The 7,564-nt window shown below is 58.8% G+C and overlaps 1 non-coding gene across 1 annotated transcript; it reads right to left on the bottom strand.

Moving 5' to 3' along the window:
- Positions 1-400: 400 nt before the first annotated feature.
- LOC142791667 (small subunit ribosomal RNA) lies at positions 401-2,215 on the bottom strand. The gene has a single exon (XR_012890364.1). It is a non-coding gene; the product is annotated as a small subunit ribosomal RNA (ribosomal RNA).
- Between the last annotated feature and the right edge of the window lie 5,349 nt (positions 2,216-7,564).

Raw genomic sequence — 7,564 nt, 5'->3', positions numbered from 1 at the left:
AACGGTCGGGAGGGCACTCGGCTGGCGTTTCGGGAACGCGCAGCCTCGCCTTCTACCGACGTAACCACGACTCGCCGTTCGCGCTCCGCCGCTCCTGTTTACAGTACTAGGCGGTCCCGCAGCGGTCGGGTCGCGCATTTCGAGCGCTTCGAGCCACGGTGCTGTGGCGGGTCGAAAGCCGACCTATGAGTGCGTTGCGCCGTTTGTACCCGCGTCCGCCACCTGGCCGACCGTCCAAGGTCGCGGTGTTGGCGTCCGCTGGGCGCAACAATTTGTCACGGGGTGCCGCTCCACATTCAGGCAGCCCCGTGGGGAAAAGCCGACCCCGCGTCCAAACGGGGTCAGCGGCAGAAAGTGTCGGGCGCAGACGCAGCTGAGGCGCTCACCCTTCACAATCCGTTAATGATCCTTCCGCAGGTTCACCTACGGAAACCTTGTTACGACTTTTACTTCCTCTAAATGATCAAGTTTGGTCATCTTTCCAACAGACCGGCGCAACCGAAAGGCCGCGCCGGACATCGGTCCGAAGACCTCACTAAATCATTCAATCGGTAGTAGCGACGGGCGGTGTGTACAAAGGGCAGGGACGTAATCAACGCGAGCTTATGACTCGCGCTTACTGGGAATTCCTCGTTCAAGGGGAACAATTGCAAGCCCCTATCCCAATCACGAAAGAAGTTCCACGGGTTACCCAGTCTTTTCAGACAGGGATAAAGACACGCTGCTTCCTTCAGTGTAGCGCGCGTGCGGCCCCGGACATCTAAGGGCATCACAGACCTGTTATTGCTCTGTTTCGTGCGGCTAGGAGCCGCTTGTCCCTCTAAGAAGGTTGTAAGGTGCTGGGAACCCCGCACCTATTTAATAGGCTAGAGTCTCGTTCGTTATCGGAATTAACCAGACAAATCGCTCCACCAACTAAGAACGGCCATGCACCACCATCCACCGAATCAAGAAAGAGCTCTCAATCTGTCAATCCTCCCAGTGTCCGGGCCGGGTAAGTTTTCCCGTGTTGAGTCAAATTAAGCCGCAGGCTCCACTCCTGGTGGTGCCCTTCCGTCAATTCCTTTAAGTTTCAGCTTTGCAACCATACTTCCCCCGGAACCCAAATACTTTGGTTTCCCGGAAGCTGCCCGCCGAGTCATTTGAGTAACTCAGGCGGATCGCTGGTTGGCATCGTTTATGGTCAGAACTAGGGCGGTATCTGATCGCCTTCGAACCTCTGACTTTCGTTCTTGATCAATGAAAACATTCTTGGCAAATGCTTTCGCAGTAGTTCGTCTTGCGACGGTCCAAGAATTTCACCTCTAGCGCCGCAATACGAATGCCCCCGTCCGTCCCTCTTAATCATTACCTCGTATTCCAAAAACCAACAGAACAGAAACGAGGTCTTGTTCTATTATTCCATGCAAGTTTATTCAGGCGACTCGCCTGCGTTGAGCACTCTAATTTTTTCAAAGTAAAAGCACCGGCCATCTCGAGGCACACAATGAAGTGCACCAAGAAAGAACCGGCATGATGTTCAGTCCGAGCCGTCGCATCGGGTAGATGCACTACTCGTCTGGAACTGAGATCCAACTACGAGCTTTTTAACCGCAGCAGCTTTAGTATACGCTATTGGAGCTGGAATTACCGCGGCTGCTGGCACCAGACTTGCCCTCCAATTGATCCTCGTTAAAGGATTTAGAGTGTACTCATTTCAATTACGGGGCCTCAAAAGAGTCCCGTATTGTTATTTTTCGTCACTACCTCCCCGTGCCGGGAGTGGGTAATTTGCGCGCCTGCTGCCTTCCTTGGATGTGGTAGCCGTTTCTCAGGCTCCCTCTCCGGAATCGAACCCTGATTCTCCGTTACCCGTAACAACCATGGTAAGCAAGTAACCTACCATCGAAAGTTGATAAGGCAGACACTTGAAAGAAACGTCGCCGGCTCGTGGCCATGCGATCAGCACAAAGTTATCCAGAGTCACCACACAATACGGGCCGAAACCCGATCGATCTTGGTCTAATAAAAGCACCCGTTACCCAAAGGGCTCCAGGCTCACTGCATGTATTAGCTCTAGAATTGCCACAGTTATCCAAGTAGGAAGAAACGATCTAAGGAACCATAACTGATTTAATGAGCCATTCGCGGTTTCGCCTTATTTCGGCATGTACTTAGACATGCATGGCTTAATCTTTGAGACAAGCATATGATTACTGGCAGGATCAACCAGGTAATCGTTCGACTGCGCGTCCGTCCTCGCCTTCGGCGGGCCGGACGCAGTCTGTGTGCGGCGGAGGCCACCTTCAGGCGCCCCAACACGCTTATTTTGCACTCCGAGATGACGGCGTTCGAGCTCGCTACGGCACAACCTTCCCGAAAGACGAGTGGGAGCCGTGCGGCAAGAAGCACGTTCATGCTCGCTCTTTTTCGTTGCATCGACTCGGTCGCGCCGTGCGGGTTGCCCAAGCCCGCTGCACTGTCGGTGGACCGGCCGGAACTAGCAACGGAGCCGAGACTGCAAAGCCGCCAGACGACGGGTCACGCCCGCGTCTTCGGCGCTTTCGCATCTGAATCGCCCGAGGACGACACGGAACACACCTCGATATCGTGGTAAAACGGCACCGTCCGACAACCAGCCCCTAACGCATCAAGCGGATGAGGCTGCAGACGACTGCCGTGGATTCCCCTGGAGCAGACCCGAGGACACGCTTGACGAGGCCGAAGCCCGCCGCATATCAGACACCCGGTCGCTTTCGCGTACGCCGCTCACGAGAACCCCCACATAATAGCAGCGATAAGTACCCAGACCTCCTTGGGCACTAATACGAGCGTACTCGAGAAAATTTCACCGCGGGTGTGCCCCGAAACGTGTGGCACGTTGAGCGTGCCACAAGTCTACGTCGCTCTCAAACCCGCCGAGGTCGTAGAATTTGCGACCCTACTCACGAAATTCCCACCGAGGATACGGCCGCAAACGTACCGCACCTTGGGTAGGCCACGAGTTTGTGCAACACTACGCTGACGGCACAGCACCGAGGTCGTGCGCGCACGCACGGGAAAATTCCGCCGCGGTTTCTGCCGAAAACGTGAGGCACCACGACTCTCCGCAAGTTCGCGTCGACTGCGAAAGACCGAAGTCGTGAACGACGTGTCCGCTACTCGCCGCCGACACGCTGGACACCAAACGTACAACGACTCGACGGCGTCGTAGAGGCCCACGACGCGGTTTTCCTTAACGACGTCTCGGCGTGGCACCGACAGGTTAGAACGGCCGACCAACGTTCCCTGTCCGCCGTTCGGCTCAGTCGAAGGGCTCGGCGACTTCGGCAACGCTGCGAAGCCGCACGGTGACGCACGCCATGTCCCCATTTTTTTTTCTTTCTGCGTCTGCCGGGGTGCCCCTATAATAGCAGCGATAAGCACCCAGACCGCCGTGGGTCGCTCGCCCCGGCTGACGTGGTTTTTCGTACTCCTGCGGCGGTCGCCGTCAAGCACGTCCAAATACGCTACTTTCGTGGGCGCATTCACGCTCTTTCGCTTCGCCGGAGTGCCAGCACTCACTCTGCCAAAAACGGCGAACATCCGAGCGGCGGTTCCCACTTTTGCGTCGGCGTCGCAAACCCCGCCCCGGCAGACGAGGTTTGCCGTACTCGTGCGACGGTGGCCGGCGGGCACGTCGAAAGACGCCGATATCGTGCGCGAATTGGCGCACCTTGGCTTCACCGGAGTGCCGCCACTGACTCCTCCAAAAACGGCGAAGATCCGAGCGGCGCTTCCCACTTTCGCATCGGCGTCCCGAACTCCGCCCCGGCTGACGCGGTTTACCGTACTCGTGCGACGGTCGCCGGCGAGCACGTGGAAAGACGCCGATATCGTGCCCGAATCGGCTCCGTTCGGCTTCGCCGGAGTGCCAGCACTGGCTCGGCGAAAGACGACGAACATCCGAGCGACGGTTCTCACTATTGCGTACGCGTCGCAAACCCCGCCCCGGCAGACGCACTTTGCCGTACTCGTGCGACGGTCGCCGGCGAGCACGTAGAAAGACGCCGATATCGTGCCGGAATCGGCCCCGTTTGGCTTCGCCGGAGTGCCAGCACTCACTCGGCCACAAACGGCGAACATCCGAGCGGCGGTTCCCACTTAGCCGTCGGCGTCCCGAACTCCGCCCCGGCAGACGCGGTTGCCGAGCTCGTGCGACTAGCGACCGCGAAGCCGTCTCGCGACGCCGCTTTCGTGCGCGGCTCCCACTGCGACCTGGGTCACCCGAGGTCGACGAGCAAAAAAGAATGTCGAAAAAAATTTTTTTTTTTTTTTGTGTGTGCCGGGGTGCCCCTATAATAGCAGCGATAAGCACCCAGACCGCCATGGGTCGCTCGCCCCGGCTGACGTGGTTTTTCGTTTTCCTGCGGTGGTCGTCGTCAAGCACGTCCAAACACGCCACTTTCGTGGGCGCATTCGCGCTCTTTCGCTTCGCCGGAGTGCCAGCACTCACTCTGCCAAAAACGGCGAACATCCTAGTGGCGGTTCCCACTTTTGCGTCGGCGTCGCCAACCCCGCCCCGGCATACGCGGTTTGCCGTACTCGTGCGGCGGTGGCCGGCGGGCACGTCGAAAGACACCGATATCGTGCGCGAGTCGATGCTTCTTGGTCTCGCAGGAGGGCCGCCACTCACTCCTGCAAAAACGGCGAAGATCCGAGCGGCGCTTCCCACTTTTTCGTCGGCATCGCAAACCTCGCCCCGGCAGACGCGCTTTGCCGTACTCGTGCGACGGTCGCCGGCGAGCACGTCGAAATACGCCGATATCGTGCCCGAATCGGCCCCGTTTCGCTTCGCCGGAGTGCCAGCACTCACTCGGCCAAAAACGGCGAACATCCGAGCAGCGGTACCCACTTAGCCGTCGGCATCCCGAACTCCGCGCCGGCTGACGCGGTTGCCGAGCTCGTGCGACTAGCGACCGCGAACGCGTCTCGCGACGCCGCTTTCGTGCGCGGCTCCCATTGCGACCTGGGTTACCCGAGCTCGACCAGCAAAAAAGAAGGTCGAAAAAAAATTTTTTTTTCTGCGTCTGCCGGGGTGCCCCTATAATAGCAGCGATAAGCACCCAGACCGCCGTGGGTCGCTCGCCCCGGCTGACGTGGTTTTTCGTACTCCTGCAGCGGTCGCCGTCAAGCACGTCCAAATACGCCACTTTCGTGGGCGCTTTCGCGCTCTTTCGCGTCGCCGGTGTGCCAGCACTCACTCTGCCAAAAACGGCCAACATCCGAGCGGCGGTTCCCACTTTTGCGTCGGCGTCGTAAACCCCGCCCCGGCAGACGCGGTTTGCCCTACTCGTGCGACGGTCGCCGGCGAGCGCGTCGAAAGACGCCGATATCGTGCGCTAATTGGCGCTCCTTGGCTTCTCCGGAGTGCCGCCACTCACTCCTCCAAAAACGGCGAAGATCCGAGCGGCGTTCTCCACTTTCGCATCGGCGTCCCGAACTCCGCCCGGGCTGACGCGGTTTACCGTACTCGTGCGACGGTCGCCGCCGGGCACGTCGAAAGACGCCGATATCGTGCCGTAATCGGCCCCGTTTGGCTTCGCCCGAGTGCCAGCACTCACTCGGCCAAAAACGGCGAACATCCGAGCAGCGTTTCCCACTTTCGCATCGGCGTCCCGAAGCCCGCCCCGGCAGACGCGGTTTGCCCTACTCGAGCGACGGTCGCCGGCGATCACGTCGAAAGGCGCCGAATTCGTGCACGAATCGATGCTTCTTGGTCTCGCAGGAGGGCCGCCACTCACTCCTGCAAAAACGGCGAAGATCCGAGTTGCGCTTCCCACTTTTTCGTCGGCGTCCCGAACTACGCCCCGGCTGACGCGGTTTACCGTACTCGTGCGACGGTCGCCGGCGGGCACTTCAAAATACGCCGATTTCGTGGGCGCATTCACGCTGTTTCGCTTCCCCGGAGTGCCAACACTCACTCTGCCGAAAGCGGCGATCATCCGAGCGGCGGTTCCCACTTTTGCGTCGGCTTCGCAAACGGCGCCCCGGCAGACGCGCTCGTGCGACGTACTCGTGCGACGGTCGCCGGCGAGCACGTCGAAAGACGCCGATATCGTGCTCGAATCGACCCCGTTTCGCTTCGCCGGAGTGCTGCCAGTCACGGCGCAGAAAACGGCGAACAAGTGTTTTTTTTTTTTTTTTCCTAGAATTTGTGTTATAGAAGGCACATTTGATATCGGACGATAATTTTCAACTTTATCACGCGCACCGATTTTCGTGTAGAGGTTTGCAAGTTTATGGGAATTTCTCCACTTGGAATAATGCGATTTAGTAGTACTACGAGAACTTCATGGATGTACTCAAGGGTACGGGGCAAGTCAGTTACGTCAACACCTGCAGATTTTTTACACTTCAAACTGAAAATTGTTGGTTGTGAGTCCTCGTGTGATATTAAAGGCCGATTCGCTAACACATAGAACAAAGAAAGAAAGGAAGAAAAAACGCCCGCGCTCGCTCAAGAAACCTGGGTTCGCAACAAGTGGCAACAACAAGCAACCGAGCGAGTGCGCCAAAACCCGTGGCGGCCGAACAAACGCGAAGTCCCAACCGCGTCAGCCGGGGCGGCACGGGACAGGAAAAATCACTTCAGCCGGGGCGGCGGGGCACCGAATAAACCTCGTCACCTCGTCGCAGGATAAAAGAGGAAACAAAAAGTCTAAACAGCGTCTGCTGGAGCGAATGCGTAATAAAACAACAACAACAACAAAAAAAAACACCCGCGCTCAAGAAGTCTGCAATCCTCACAAAAGGCGACTGTGACCGAGCAGCGTCAGCCGGGGCCGTGCGGAAACGGAAAAACCGCGACTACCGGGGCGTCGAGGCACCGAAAAATCCACTTCAGCCGCGGCGAAAAAAAAAACAAAAAGAAAGACGGAGGGGGGGGGGGGGAACCACGTCTGCCGGGGCGAAGGAAAAAAAAAAACGCGTCTGCCGGGGCGAGCCCGGGTGCGGCACCACCGGGAAAACTGTGGCAAACAGACATGGCGATCGAGTGAGTGGGCCGCCAGCCAGGCTCAGCCAAAAAGTGCAAAGTCCGAACTGCGTCAGCCGGGGCGGCAAAAACCGCGTCAGCCGGGGCGGCGCAAAAACCCGCGTCTGCCGGGGCGGCACGAAACCGCGTCAGCCGGGGCGGGGCGAAAACTGCGTCAGCCGGGGCGAAAGAAAAAAAAAAACGCGTCTGCCGGGGCAAGCCCGGGTGCGGCACCACCGGGAAAACTGTGGCAAACAGACATGGCGATCGAGTGAGTGGGCCGCCAGCCAGGCACAGCCGAAAAGTGCAAAGTCCGAACCGTGTCAGCCGGGGCGACGCAAAAACCGCGTCAGCCGGGGCGGCGCGAAAACCGCGTCAGCCGGGGCGGCACGAAACCGCGTCAGCCGGGGCGGCGCGAAAACTGCGTCAGCCGGGGCGGCGCGAAAACCTCGTCAGCCGGGGCGAGCGAAAAGGGGGGGGGGGGGAACCACGTCTGCCGGGGCGAAAGAAAAAAAAACGCGTCTGCCGGGGCGAGCCCGGGTGCGGCACCACCGGGAAGACTGTGGCAAA

Source organism: Rhipicephalus microplus, unplaced genomic scaffold (genome assembly GCF_043290135.1).
Source record: "Rhipicephalus microplus isolate Deutch F79 unplaced genomic scaffold, USDA_Rmic scaffold_181, whole genome shotgun sequence".
In the NCBI taxonomy this organism is placed as follows: Eukaryota; Metazoa; Arthropoda; class Arachnida; order Ixodida; family Ixodidae; genus Rhipicephalus; species Rhipicephalus microplus.
Note: the sequence above shows the minus strand (reverse complement) of the source record. Positions and strands in the feature narration are given on the sequence as shown.